At 50.2% G+C, this 15429-nt stretch overlaps 2 protein-coding genes across 15 annotated transcripts in view; one reads left to right on the top strand and one right to left on the bottom strand.

Annotated features, from left to right (window-relative positions):
* Window positions 1-4310, bottom strand: part of Angptl2 (angiopoietin like 2) — a 29546-nt gene extending 25236 nt beyond the window's left edge. The window contains exon 1 of the mRNA XM_057755025.1: window positions 3894-4310. The gene's annotated coding sequence lies outside the window, so the exon portion shown is untranslated. The remainder of the gene's footprint in view (window positions 1-3893) is intronic.
* Window positions 1-15429, top strand: part of Ralgps1 (Ral GEF with PH domain and SH3 binding motif 1) — a 223701-nt gene that overhangs the window by 138866 nt on the left and 69406 nt on the right. The window lies entirely within an intron of this gene.

The following is a 15429-nucleotide window of genomic DNA, read 5'->3' as shown; positions in this document are numbered from 1 at the left end:
GGGGCTCCATAGTAGCAGACATTCCTAATGTCTGTGGCAACAGTTGTGGGGAGCTAAAGGGCCCTGTGATCCAGCTAGGATGGGAACTAGAGGAGGTGGGTCTAGGGGGAGGGGAAGTGCTTCAGGTGAGACCTTGGCAAGAACAGTGTATCTATCCCTCAAGTTCCATGTTCTGTGTGGTTGAGAGCAAGGCCTGAGGTTTGCCTCATGGCTCATGTACTCATCCATCCTGAAGATCTCTGCTGTCTGGAGTGGGTTCTGAAGATTGATTTAGGAGGACAAAGGAAATGCAGTCTTCCGTGGAAGAGGTTAGAGGAGGATCTACCCCTGGTAGGGCTTTGGCATTCTGGAAACCAGGAATCTCTGGGAGGTGAGAAGAGTTCCTTCTGAACTTTCCTGTGGTGGTCTCAGCTACCTATTTGAGGACTAAGTGACAGGCCAAGCCTCTGGGGCTGCTGGCCCCAAGACAGGCTGGTTTTACCAGGGAGTGGCCCTGCACAATGGCTTGATTGTCAGAGGCCTGGCTCCCCAGCCAGCATCTTAGCATTCCTGTGATCAGAATGTATCTCAGAGTGATGTGCACATGGACAGGATACTGTAACCCTCCCTCAAGCAGTTATTGAATCAGCCTTCAGGAGTAGGGTATAGCTTTGTCATAGAAACTCCTCCAAATAAGGTTTCTGGAGTGTCCTATCTATCCCCACAAACTCCAGGATGCCTATAGCTAAGTGGCCTCTTTGGTGTTTCACATACATTTACAGAAAAGACCCACTTCTCCATACATCAGTTCCTCCTGGAAATTTCTACTACATGGCTGTGCCAGATGACTGTGGGCTGGGCTAGAGTGACCAGGTCAAAGTGAAATGTTCCCCTTTGGCCCACTGATGGAGAGATGTGGAAGAAGTACTGTTTCCGCACCTCACTTCTCACTTCTGAACCCTCGGGACAGTGCTGCTCATCTTGGGGACCCTTTCAGGTGCCAGGGCCACCTCTTATGACTCATAGCATTTGTTGGGTGTTTATGGTGTCTGTCTGCCTCATCTTGGTGGGCTCGAGTTCCACACAGCAGTTCCACTGTGTGTGCTCTAAGTTGAGAACATTCCAGATGAAATAGGCTATGATTGAACAAGAGGCCAGAGGCTGAATGTACCTTCTGTCCGCTTTGTTTCCAGATGCCTGATGCTGCCTCAGGAACTGTTAGGTGTGGCATAGTGTAGATGGTGAGCTCCCACGTAGCAGCCTTGAGTTATTTCCCCAAATAGCGATGAGAGAATGCTTTCGTCCATTTGCTCACGTGGATGAATATTTACTCAAGGCACTGGCCCCCATGTGCAGAGTGTGAGGGATGGTGTCAGGTTGTGAGGACAGCAGAGAACATGCAACCACACTTTCTATGCTGTAGATGTGGCCTCCACAGGGAAGGCAGCATGGAGACCAGGGAAGCACCCTGCTCTCAGAGTGATTCGGGGCAGCAAAACCAGACTTGACTGCCAGCGACACAGGGTGGCGTTAGGATAGGAGGAGTTAGGATACTCTGTGGAGTCATAGAGTAGGATGGAAGCAGGCAAAGGCTTTAGAACTATGTCCTAGGTCCAAGTCCCATGGGTCACGTGACTGTCACCTTAGGCAAGTTAGCCTTCCTGGGAGCCTTTATTCTTCCATCTGAAAAGAGGGTGCTAAAACCAGAACCTGTTTCCTAGAGTAGGGGTATGGATGGAATGGCATAAAGTGCCTGCTCAGTGGCTAACTTTGTAGACTTGTGTGGGGTCCTTGCCTGTAAACCCATAGCCATGCTATGTAATTCTCAGGATCATGCATGCTGCCCACCTATCTCTGCACTGTCTGTCCTTGCCTAGTGATAATCTGTTTGTGTTAGCCAGGTTCACAAAGCCAGAGCATACAGAGGCCAGAAAGCCACCGCGTCCAGATTATAGCAGAAAACCTTCAGTGCCACCCACTCTAGAAGCTCGGGCTGGAAAGCATGTACTTCACGGCCACTTTCCAAATGCCTCCAAGACCTCAAGAGCCCATTTGGCCCTCTGGAATTGTGGGAGGAAAGCTGCTGTCCCTGGGCTCAGATTCACTGGTATTGTGTGGCACTAGTCCATCATGGCCAGGCTTGCTGGAGGCTCCTCTGCCTGTCCCTCTGAAAGACAGGTGTGGCTGGCAGTCCTCTTGAGGGACCATGGAAGGTCCATGTTTCTGTCCCTGCAGTTCTGACAGGGATGTCAGTAGGCAGACCAGGAGCACTCAAGGTGGTGCATTGTGTCACTGTGCCTGCAAGAGTAGTACTGGAGGTTTTGATCTGTTTCTGTATTTCCTTCGAGTATACTTCTTGGCTGCAGAAATGCTACAGGTAGCCTCAAACCCTGGGCCTAGATGCAAAGACCTCACCCTTTAATACAGTGTCTCACATAAAATTATTCTGTTGCTACTTGATAGCTGTAATTTTGCTACTTTTATGAATTGTAATGTGAATATCTGATATGCAGAATACTTGATGTGTGACCCCCCTGTGGGGTTGAGAACTGCTGCCTTAGAATAGATCCAGAACAGGGAAAGAATTGGGGTACTTGTTCTCTTCTCTGAACAGTTCTGATGGTTGGGCTCTCAGTAACTAGTGTTCAGAGTTTTTAGAGGCTCTGGACACAGGCACTGGGCTGTGGACTAAGGCCTCATGTGCCGCCCCAGAGAACAGTGATGTATGACTCAGAGTGGCCCTGAAGTCACTGTGGGATGGAAACGGTTAGATGCGTGCTGTGGGGTAGCTGCAGGTGCCTGCTCACCTACTACAGAGCTGGGCACTCTCGCTGCTCCATTTCACAGCTCAGGAAACAGGCTCAGAGCCACTGAGCTAATTCTCAGAAGAGCTCAGACTTGGAGCCAGCTCATAATCTCTGCTATACTCTGCCTGTACTCAGAAGAACCCATGTAGAGAGCATTGAGCTAGCTTCAGAACTGGTGTTCTCAGTCTTCCTCCCAGCCCCTGTGAAAAGGGATCTTTTTCTGAGTGACCACACTGGCCTCCGGGAACTCTCCTACTCCCGCAGCAGAGGCAATAGCTGACCCGTGACACAGATGTCACAGGGAGATGGGAGGGATCGACAGAACATTTCTGTTTGGAAATTATCTCATGCCGAGTCTTTCAAGGGACTCCTTATGTGGCGCCTGCAGCGTCCCCTCACGAGGCCACCAGGAAAGCATGCCCTCCAGTTTCTCAGCATAGCCTGCTAGTTGGAGACCTGGGGGCCATCTGCTCTGTCCTTGGGCACAAGGGAAAGTCAGGACAGCACTTTGCCTCACTGACAGAAACTTGTGTGTGACATGTTGCGTCTCGCACAGGACGCCTCTGCTCCTGGCCCACTGGAAACCTGTGAGCAGGCGCTGCCTGGCCAGGGGCACTTTCTGAAAGAGGGCTTCCACTGCCTCAGGCAGGTCTGCTAATGTCCTAGCATTTTCTCTAGCCTGGGTATGCAGGAGGAGCCAGAGCTTAAACATAACTTGCCAAGTCCTCTGCTCCCCTGCCACTCTCAGGCGACTGCCTCACAAGTACACACTAACACACATGCATGTGCCCGGTTTACCAACCAGTGTCCAACAACCATTCCAGTTCACCTCATAGGCTCTTTGTCTGAAAGAGGTGAGTGGGGTCCACCAGTGAAGTCCTCAACATCACAACCCCACGCTCCGTGCCTCAACACCACCCTGGCCAAGTAGTCATAGTCCTCTCTCTCTAGTCAGATGCTTGGTGTGGCTCCAAGTGAAAACAAGGTCTGACCCCCTGTGGGGTCCAGCTGCACACCCCCAGATGGAGGGGGAGTCAGAATTGCTCACCCCTGGGCCATCTCAAGCCCCGTTCCCCTGGATGCTACAGTTGAGAGCTGGCCGCTTACCTCTTCTCTCCTGTTTGACTCTGGAGCAGCCTTTCACATGCTTCCCGATGCCATCAGCGGGGCAGCCTGACCATGGCCTCCAGGAGGGTCCCGAGTCCCAGGCTGTACGTCAGCCCTGCCTTACTGGCCTCTGCTGGCAGCAGCCCGGCTCTTAGGGATGGAACTGGCTAGGGTGTCGCTGCGGCTGCTCCTCACTGTTCTTCCTCACAGCGTGGCCTGCAGCTTCTTCAGTGCATGCTCCTTGAAGGTCCTGGGCTTGGGGTCCATCCCCAGGCCGACTCAGCAGCCTCAGTTGAACTCCAGGTTCTTTGTGGAGGCTTTACATGCCGCCAGAGGAAACTGTGAGCACAGCCTGACCCTGGTTGGCTGCAGGCACTTCTCTCCGCCCACTAGTGCAAGAGGATCCCCCAGGCCCCAGAAAGGCTCCGGGCCTCCCCTCAGCTCCAGACAGGGGCGGGCCGCCTGGTGATGTCACACTAACTCTGGCCCCAGCTGGCCCAACCCCTCCTTCTTTGGCACAGGCAGCCTGGCCAGCTCTGCTCCTGGCTCACCCGCCTGCTACACTCCCTGAAGCCTGATGTTCCTGGGGTGTCCTGTGCAGGAAGAGCACTTCCCCGATACTCAGGTAATGGTTGGGATCAGCTGCAGCTGTGCAAGCAGCTGCTTGGAAATCCAGCGGCTCACTCTTTTCCTGTGGGTCGCCCTACTAAGCTCCTCAGGACCCTTCTCCAGAGGCCACATTCTTCTCTCCAGACCACTTTGTCCCCGCAGAAGGCCAGCCTGAGGTAGTAACCCACAGTGGACAGTGGAAGTACTGGACTGGGGACCACACTGGAAGGCAACTGTCACCTACCACCTGAGTCGCCTATCTTGGGCTTCCTTTCCCTTGGCATAAGTGAGCCACAAGTCAACAACTGGGAACGTTCTGTTACAGGGTCAAGGGCAATGTGGGCTGAGTGGGCAGGTAGGCTGAACTCACATTCCAAGTCCCTGCCTGCTGTGTGACTCTGCCAGACTCAGTGAACAAATGATGGAGTCCCTGGGAGCTGTCAGTTGTGGGATTGGCTGTGATCATGAAACTCTAAGACTGTTTGGTGGTTCAGAGTAGAAAGGGGAAAGAAGGCACTGATGTCCCCAAGCTAGAGTCCTCTAGATATGTCAGACCTGGGCTAGTTAGAGGAAGGCCAGGCAGGTTACTGGGTCTCCTGGAAGAGTGTGGGGAGGGGGAACCCTCAAGTCCCACCAACAGGCTCTCCTGTTGATATTAGCAGTGATGTTTCTTTGTACAGCTTTAGTGACAGTGACTTGTAGATACACACTAGGAGGGAATCTTCAGTGGACCTCTCTTACACCAGGGCACCAGGAGGCACATCCTGGTTCCTAGAAAGACAGACTCACTGTGGTTTCCCTTTCCCCCCAGGACTGCCACCCTTCTGTTCAAGAAACACATTTTTTCCTTCCTTAGCTTCTCCTAAGCCTACCTGGCTCCCCCTTTTTCTGGCAGTCCCTTCCTTTCTTAGAAGAGACTGTGGACCTTATAGGACATCACTAGTCAGAGAGCTGGACTGGACAAGAAGTTATCTTCTACCAGCGATGAAGATGCCACACACTCTGTGGTCTGCCTGGGACCTGGACAGGTTTCCTGTGGCCAAGCGCCTCTCCTGAAGCCGTACCTTTGGCAGGAGGCAGTCACTATATTCTTCAGCCCGAGACACACAGCATACTGAGGGTCTGTCCTGTCTTTTCCCTTTCCCTGCTCTGTCATCTCTCCTTCTCACTTCTGGTGTGCTCGTGAAGATGCTGCTGTTGGCAAACACCCTGTCCTCTGACAGCTGATACCCCGAGCTGGGAGAGAGACCACGGGGTCTGAAAAGTGCTGGATGCTGAGGGTGCATCTCACGGGGAGATGAAGCAGCCAGGACCAGCTACCTGATAAAGTAACTAAGTCCAGACCCATAGAATAGAAGTTCAGGTAGAGAAGGGAGAGTTGAGACTGCGAGGAGTAGGTAAAGACAGGGTGGTAGTTTGCTTCCTCAGTGATGGCCCCAACATCTCCCAAGTTACCAGGCAATCCTGACACTCCTCCCATTAGAGTTGGTGTCTGTGCTCTGTCCTCACGAGTCTGTGAGGGTGCTGGTTTGTAACACTGTATCATGAGGAAAGGGGACCAGAGAACAGGTGGTCCATTACAGGCAGGACCTAGAGCCTTGAGCAAGTCAGAGCCTGAGTTCAGGGGTCACAGCTCACGACAGATAGTCTCGCCCCTCTAGCGTGTGTGGAAAGTTGTGCCCAAATGGTTCCAGCCCCTAAGTACCACGTTCCCCCTGCCTGTATTTACTCTCTGTCATGCAGTCTTCTTGTTGGGGTCCTGGATGTGAAAGAGAGAAAGAACTATCCACATCTGAATCCTGGCACACAGCTTAATGGAATAGTTGTTAGGATACTGAGTTTTGATGTCATTTGTTAGATCACAGTACTAGCTGGAGAAGATACTGCTGCAAGAGCAGTTATATGGGTCCCTTGTGTTTTGTTTTGTTTTGTTTGAGTCAGGAACCTATTACATAGCTAAGGGTGGACTCAAACTCAAAATCCACCTACCTAAGCCTCCTGAACGCTGGGATTGCAGGCACATCCCACCATGCCCAGTCACAAGGCATTCCTTAAGTGGAGCTGAGAGAAGAGCATTTTGGTTGAGGAGAGATGAGGCCCTGTTAGAGAGGTGGAATTAAATGCCAAGGAGCCAGTAACAGGCTTTAAAGAAACACATGGCTGGGATTGTCTTAGTAAAAGGCCACCGTTGAGGGGCCTGCCACTGGAAGCCGCAGGCCAGCCATCTGAAGCTTTGGCTATGATTGTAGTCAGTTGGTGAGAAAGACAGTTGGAGGCCCTAGTACTTACTTAATGGCAAAGGGAGTCTTCAGGACCACCACAGCCTTGGCTGACAGATGCAGCGCATGCATGTGGTTTATCGTAGTATTTCTGTTTGAGTAATCCCAAGCTCCAACACTGCCAACAAGTGGGGAAGAGCCCCCAGAGTAGCCTTGTCCTGCCCATATTTGCACAACTCTTGCCCTTTGGGGACCTGAGGCAGTCCTGGTGAGGAGCTCCGGCCTCGGAGTGAGTTTTTGCTTCCACCACGTAGTTCCCTTTCCCTCATTTGTATGTGGGTAATGTAAACATCTACCTCAGAGAGCTATGAAAGAGATTGAATGAGGGGCTGAGGAGATGGCTCAGCTCTTAAGAGCACTAGCTGCTCTTCTAGAGGCTCTGATTTCGATTCCTAGCACCTGTATGATGGCTCACAACCATCTGTAACTCAGTTTCAGGGGATCTAGCACCTTCTTCTGGTCTCCTTGGGTACTGGGCACCCAGACAAACACAGAGGCAATACACATAAAATAAAAACATTCTGAAAATATTGAATAAGATGTGACACGTTAGTTCAACAAGTCTGGCTGTGTTCAAGCTGGTGAGTGTGGGTACAGTAATCTGTTACCTCCTTTACTGCTCTCTCAGCTCCTGTGCGAACATGCATTCCCTTATGGTTTCTGGTTCTGAGACAGGGTCTCATGTGTCCTAAGGAGTGAACTGAACTGTGTAGCCAAGGATGACTTTGAACTTCTGATCTTCCTGTCTCCACTTCATGGCTGCTGGGGTACAGGCATGCTGTGCATCGCTAGTCCTGGATTTTGTGGAGCTGGGGGGTCAAACCCACCACTTATTGCATGGTAGGCAAGCGCTCTGCCGAGCGTCCCTCCAGGCTTGTTTTTGTTGTTTCAGACAGGGTCTGGCTGTGTAGCACAGGCTGTCTTGGGACACAGGGTCCCTCCACCTCAGCCTGAGTTGCAGGCAGGTACCATCACACTTGACTTTAACTGTTTTTTTTTTTCTTTCACCCCTCTGTCATCTTTGAAGTTTTCCTCTTCTCTTTGGCTTCTCACAGTCTGTGGTAGGTTAGTAGTGATGCTCTTTGCATGATTTTCCTATGGTGTTCCCCGAATCTCTTGTTCCAGTGGCTGCTTTTCTCTTTCACTAAGTTTAGGACTGGGGCTTTATTTCTTAGATGTTTTTGTACAGTGCTTTCTCTCCCTCCTCCTCCAACTCCCATTTACACGCTGTTGTCACTGGAAGCTTGTGTATCTCCTCCCATGCTTCGGTTCAGATCTTTTCTCTGGTTCCCGTTGTGCTGACCCTTTCTTCCTTCTGTGTATCAATCTGTTCATTTCAATGGAAACGTTTTGTTAGGTAATATACTTTTCATTTCATAATTTCCACTTGGACTTTTTTAAAAGACAGACTCTTGATAGGTAGCCCAGGCTGGAAACTCTGTATAGCCCAGGCTGGCCTCAGACTCAGAGATCCTCTTGCCTCTGCTTCTCTGGTACTGATATTAAAGATGTGCACCACCATGAACAGCTAAATTCAAAACAAACAAAATCCCAAGAAGCTGGAGGGTAATTTTATTGGAACATGAGAGAAAACCAAAAACAGGACAGGAAAGCTGGAGACCGCAGCGGTTGCTGGAGGAGATGGGTAAGTGAGGCTTGAGAAAAGTTATGCTTTCTGACTGAGGTCAGGAGATCAGAAGTCAGCAAGCTGCTGAGCACAGGAGGTGAATACGCCCTGAGGGTCAAGACCAGAGGAGTTTGGCTGCTCTCTTGAAAAGGGAAATGATTGGGGGGGGGGGGCACATTTGCTGAATTCAAACTCAGATAGCTTCAGCACTGTGGGTCTGTGTGATGACCTGGAGGGAGTGACGAGCTCTGTGGGAAGGCGCGGCTCGAGTGTCTGTCACATTGCTCTCCGTCTTCTTGAGGGTGTGAAACTGCATTTTCTCCTTATCACAAGAGATCTCTGGCCTCATCTGGACAAGGGACACTTCTGCGTCTACATCAAAAGGTGTTATCAGCCATTGCCTAGGTCATTTGTAAGGTGCTTTCTGACCACCAGCTATGATATGTGTCACGTCTGTATTCATATGTCTCCAGAAATGGGGAGGGGTACCTACCCTTTCATTCCTTGTGTGACTGTCATTTCTCTTCTGAGAGGACCTGTTTTGACCTTCATTTTTTGAAACTCTTATTTTCATTTGTTAAAAAATATTTATTTTGTGTGCATTGATATTTTGATTGCATGTATGTCAGTATGAGAATACCAGATTCCATGAAACTGGAGTTACAGGCAGTTGTGAGCGGCCACATGGGTGCTGGGAATTGAACCCAGGTCCTCTGGAAGAGCAGCCAGTACTCTTAACCTCTGAGCTATCTCTCCAGCCCTTGAATAGCCATCTTCAAATCATTGTCTACCAAATCTAATATCTGAGTTTATTAACTTGGGGCGGGGGGATGTGGGTTTTTTTTTTCCTTGATCACACATCACGCATTTCTGCTTCTTAGTGTCTCTGAGACTCTTCACTATGAATGTGGTGCATTGATTACAAAGCTGCTTTAGCTCGGTAGGACTTGAACTCCAAACTCTACCCTCTAGCAAATTGCTGGACTCTCTTTTTTCCAGCTCCTGCATTAACTTGTGGTTCCTTTCCACGTGGGATATACATGTTTGCGGCAAGCTAAGAATTGGACGGAAATTTGTACAGCAATTTTTGGCCTTCCTCTTCTGTAACTCTCTCCTTCCTGTTGTCCCCCCACCCCCATTTCCAGCCTCAGGGTCCAGCCTCTTTCCTGTCTTCTCCAGACCTGTGTTTTATGTCTGCCCGTCACTACCACACCCCAGGAAGTGTTGTAGTGTGCCTCCCTCCTTCCAAAGCCATCTCATCCAGCACCCTGCTCTCTTGTTCCGGGGGCTTCTGACGGGTGTTTCAGATGTCTCTCAGAGGCTACAGCTGTGAGTCTCCTGCCCCTGTTGGTGCAGTCAGGGCCTGCCCTCTTCACCCTTGGTCAGACTAATCTGTTGGGAAATCTCCATCTCACAGTACCACCTGAGCATTAAGAAATGGGAGATGCAGTCTTCTCGTGCCTCATTAGAGCATCAAGCTGTGTATTCCAGAGACATCGCTCACTCTCTCATTTCGTTACAGTTTAGACCTTGACTGGTCCCCAGCTTGTGGTACTATTGGAACTTGTCAGAGGTCCAGCCTCTCGGGAGGAAGTTAGGTCGTTCTGGTGAAACAGCGGAGTAAGCACTGTTACAGCCACCATCGTGTAACCAGGGCTCTTCCACTCTGCAGCCTTGGTACTGACCCAAAGCAACAATAACAAGCTCTGGGGTGGATCTGTAAGCCCCAATAAAACCTTCCCTTCTGATAACTTGGTGATCTCAGCTGTCATGTCACAGTAGCGGTAATCTCTAACACCGTATGAGGGAACTGCTTCAGATCTGTATTTCTAATTAGCAGAGTGGGGCTTGGCTCAGTGAGGTCCTGGACACTGAAGCAGAGGAGCAGGGACTGAACCTGTATAATGCCAGGAGGAGCACACTGTCCTGGGGGAAAAAAATTGCATTTCTTCAACTCCAGAGTCCTTTTTCTTCTTCTTTTTTTTTTGATCTTTGAAATCAGGATGTGTCTTCTTGCTGAAGAAAGGCTATAGACCCATTAGCACTATTTTGTGGTTTTTGTTTTGTTGTTGTTGAGACAAAGTTTCTCTGTATAGCACTGGCTGTCCTGGAACTAGCTCTGTAGACCAGGCTGGCCTCAAGCTCACAGAGATCCACCTGCCTCTGCCTCCTGAGTGCTGAGATTAAAGGTGTGCGCCACCACTCAGCTTTTACCTGTCCTTGTTTCCCCAAAGTATTTGTTTGGCTGCCATTTGTTCCTTACTAAGATATGACATACTTTAAAGTTGAAAACTTGACCACTGGAAGAAAGGGTAACAGTTTTAGGTGCTGAGGCTTCAAAGAGATTGGAGATGAAGAGGCAAAGCCCCTCCTCTTCTGGTCAGCTGGTCTTAGTAGGACCCAGGGAGTGTCAAGCTTCAGGAAGCTGGTAGGATGCTGTAGCCTCCATCCACCCAGATGTAATGAAACCAGTTGACACAAGCCGGCTGCTCCCTCCCTCCTGGAGGCCGCGTCAGTCCTGTGACTTGCTGCCCTGCATCCAGCAGGGAGCTGCATGTTCTCTGGCTCCGTTAAGCAAAATCTGAAGACTTGGTCAGCAGGGAGTCGTCATGGCAGAGTACTGTCCAGTGTCGCCAAGGGTATTCAGGCACCGCGGAGAATACTTGAGAATTCGGTGTCTTTTAAGCACTGATCAGACACATGTATCTAGGCATCAGAGTGGGCTGCACACTTGCTGTGAAGTAGCTCCACGTGATCCGACTCATTCCTGACTTCTCCATTCACTTGTCAGGGACAGAGTCCAATCAGCCAGTTTTATCAAGTGTGACATCACCCAGAGATGAAGCATATCTGTTATTTAATGAACAAATGCTGATTAAGCGTCATCTGGGCACTTTGCTTGGAGCCAGCTTGCTGAGACTTTCCTCTGACTGGTTGTCATTTTACCTCAGAACAGTATTTTTTAGTAATACTTACGTAGTTTTACCAAACCCCTCTCCTACTGTGTGAGCTGGGGCCCGTCCCGAAAGGAGAAACCGAAGTCCAGTGGAAGTAGAGGCTCTCTTAGAATTTGATGATTTGATTTCCTCGCAACCAAAAGTTCATGGACCTTTCCCATCTCTGATTAAAATCATTCCCATTCAATGTAAACTTGAAAAATATATAGTCATTTCTAGAGCCTAGTCTGGGACAGACAGCCCTCCAGGGAACCGTGGCACTACAACCTCCCACTCACACCAGCTAAAAACCTTGCCTTCATGAAGAATAGCTAACCTTGCTTACCTCCCTGGGATCCCAAAGGCAGCTGAGCAGACTAATATGGTTCCTGGCAAGAGCTTGATAATGTAGTCTTCCCAGGAGTGAGAGCAGTCACACAGCAGCCGGTGCTGCATTTGTACGATTGTCCCCCAGAGTCTGTACCTCAGCTTCTGGATTATCTGCTTCTGCCAGAGAAACCTTGACCAGAGCACCGGTGAGCAAGATGTTGTGGATAATTAACCAATTGGATGGAAAATGACAAGGTTGTCTCTTTAAACATGCGGCATTTTACAGTGTCCACCCCTTCCTGTTAGGTAGGCCTTCTGCACAGAGCCGCACTGATGCATGGATGCACATGCTCGTTGGCCTCTGTCAACCCTGCTGATCACACTGGCTGACTCAGTCATGTTCAGCAGACTGGCTTTAGTGACTCTCTTTGGAGAGGGCGCTGCTTCCAGGAGACCTATAAACCCAGGCAGCTGTGTTTATTGTTGCTATGCTCATTCTCCCAAGCTAACAACGCCTTTTCTTCCCAGCCCCCCAGCCCCTTCTCATTCACTGCTTCTTACCAGCTGAGGTACCAGCCACCTGGTACTGCTTTTCTAAGTGGCACTAGCTTAGTCTGAAGGGCTGTCTTATGGGGAGGTCCCTGAGATCCAGTTCTGGGAGCTGCAGTCTATGGATCCCTGCAGCCTTGGGGAACCTCTGCTCTTACATAACAGATGCATTCTGCTTCATGCTCGTGCTCACATGGGCCTGGCCTGGTGGGAGGCCTTCCACATGGATGAGCTCATTGCATCCTCAGAACAGGCCCTTTCAGAAAAAGGGTCTCCCCACTGTCTCCCCTTGTACGTGATGAGGTGGCTTAGCTCGCTTGAGGTTTGGAAGGTGATATTCATACAGCAGTTGGTGGGCAAGCCTGAGTTTGGAGCTGGGCCCCTGGAGACCCAAAGTTCACACTCTTGACAGACTTTTGATCAAGGTAATGCGGGGACTCTTAAGGCTACTTCCAACTCCTTTATCTATTTTCCTATAGCATAGCTGTTTGTTTTTATTGTTGCTGTTGTTTGAGACTGGGTCTCCATGTAGCTCAGGTAAGTTTGGAACTTGCTATGTATCCCAGGTTGGTCAAGACTTCGTCATCTTTCTGCTTCAGCTCTCGAAGTGCTGGCATTGTAGGAGTGTGCTGCTGCACCCAAGTAGAATAATACTTTTGATGCCCAGAGTTAGTGCCAAGATTGAGATATATGGCTGACACACATAGTGGCTCAGCGGGTGGTAGATCCTTTGTGCTTATGACTTCTGTGAGTTCAATATTTAGTGATCTCAAATGGTTCAGAGTTAACTGAGGACTGTGAAAACATAGTTTGACGAGGAGCCCTTCCCCGAGACTTCTGACTCAGTAAATGTGGGATGTGGCCCAAAATTCACACTCAGTTCCAACTAGTTCACAGGAGCACCCATGAGCTATGGCTCACCAGGGGATGATCTTGCCTTTACTGCTGGAGGTTGTTTCCTGTGCACAAAAACTGGTCCAGCACCAAACAGGAAGGGTGTAGCTTGCCTTCTCCCAGTCAGTGCCTAGGAGCTGGCTCTCAGGCTTCCCCTCTTCCGATGCCGTTGACTCCAATACAACGGAACCCAGCATGTAAGACACGCGGTGAAACCTGGTCTAGAAATCAAGAGTCACATGACTGATTTTGTCAGTCTGTTTCTGGTTTCCAGTGATGTTTCTGAAACAGACTAGGAAAGAAAAGGAGCCTGGAAAAATGACTCTGTCACAGAAACTACTTCTGCAAATTACCCAGAAAAGCACCTTCTCACGCACAGTTCAGCTAGCTGTGTGTCAGTTTCATGGGTGGAACTGTAGGCCGTGAGGGTAGGCTTAGTGTACTTCCTTTCTCAGCAGGTTGGGTGGTCATATGCCTGTTTTATGGGGCTGGCATGAGAGTGGCATGACAGGTAAGTACTAAAGTGTCTGTGCTGTAGGTTTCCCCTCTCCTCATGGCTGATATCATCCAGCCAGGCGGGCAGGAACATTGTATAGAGTGTAATCTCTAGAACCCAGGGCTGAGGTTCAAAGCCCAGCTCCACCATTTGCGAGCTGCATGCTCTTCTTTCTGTCACCCTTCATCTGCCCATGACCTCTGTAAAGCAGAGCTTAAAAGCACCAGCTTACAGAAGTGCTTTGGCCACTAAGGACATGTTTGTGTCAGATGTTTCACTGTGGCTGGGCTTCAGTGACATTGACTCTGTCCCCCTCCATAGATCTGCAGACAAGGCAGGAAGGAGCCCTTGGGGAGGCAGTGCAGGGCCCTAGGAAGAGAACAGAAGAGGACCCAGTATACCCCGTGAAACCCTCCCTTCCCCCTGCCTCACCCTCAGCCCCATCCCTGCAGAGAGAAGAGCATCTGAGCTGGGTGTGGCCCTGGGGGCAAATGATCCCCAGGTTCTGCTTCTCCTTCCACACAGCCCTTGTAAGAGCAGGGCGTCCACACACTCTCAGGAACTCAGATGCCTGCCAAGGTGGCGTTCCTGCAGAAGTCATCCCCTTTTTTGCTACCTGCCAGGCTGGATGTGATGGACCTTTTAGGGACAGACTCTGCAGTGCCCTCCCCTTTCTGCCAGGTTTGTGCTGAGCCGCCTGCTCTGGCACAGTGTTTCAAAGAAGATTCCAACACCTCGAAATCCGCCTTTGAGGCCCTCCCACCCTTCGCAGGAAGCCCAGACCGCCCTCGTTTCTATGTGTGCAGAAGCACTTGGTAAACAGAATGCTTGAGCTGTGACTCCCTGGAAGGGGCGAATCCCAGCTGACGCCGGAGGCTCAGCCTATTTTGGGCCTGGTTTCTCTCCGGCTGAGGTCTGTGGTCAGAGTGTTCATCAGCTGTGTGCCCCCTCCCCCCAGCTCCCACTACAGGCTCCAAGGAACCACAAAGCTGGTTTCAGGTTCCTTTCCTGCCTGAGTGCTGGCAAGCCAGGCCTCCTGCCTCCACCCCTGCCCCGCCCATGTCTTAGGCCTGGGATCCACTTGGTGCTCTTGTCCTGTGCCCCCTGTGAATATGTGAATACTGTATTCAGAACTACACAGAGAGGAGCTTCACTCGAGAAAGAAAGCATTCACACTGCCGCACAGCTTATTCAGCTCTGTCAGGCTTGTGGAGCAGCAGTTTCCTGCCAGTCAGCCCAGCCACCCTTCAGGGACGGCACCCCTCCTCCCTTACACAGAGGTCTCGCTCTCTCTCTCTCTCTTCTTTTAAAAACCCATGATCTCTTTTGGTTGCTAGACTAAATGCAACTTAAATCTGTGTTCAGAACACCTCATTAATAATAGTAAGTATCAACTAAATATAATCCTGGAATTAAGAGACTATCTATTCAGCACTGGACCTGTCATGCATGCAGCCCCATGTAAGACTGCTTGGTGGAACTGAGTGGTCTGGAGGACACTGTGCTGGGGTTTGGATCATCATCCTACCCAAGACTCTCTCTTTTCTCTTTTCGTGGTTCTAATAAAATACTTGTCAATAGCAGACCGAGGAAGGAGGGTTTGTTTTGTCTCACAGTTTGAGAGGATGCAGTCTGTGATGGCCATTCTTGGTTGTCAACTTGACTACATCTGGATTAACTAAATGCAAAAGTTCAAGGCACACCTACCTGTGAGGGATTTTCTTTTCTTGCTTAATTTGAAGTAGAGAAATCTACTTCTGTTCCAGATCTTTGAGGTAGGAAGACATAGCTTTAATCTGGACCACACCTTCTGCTG

Source organism: Chionomys nivalis, chromosome 22, assembly GCF_950005125.1.
Source record: "Chionomys nivalis chromosome 22, mChiNiv1.1, whole genome shotgun sequence".
In the NCBI taxonomy this organism is placed as follows: domain Eukaryota; kingdom Metazoa; phylum Chordata; class Mammalia; order Rodentia; family Cricetidae; genus Chionomys; species Chionomys nivalis.
This window is presented reverse-complemented; position numbering and strand designations above follow the sequence as displayed.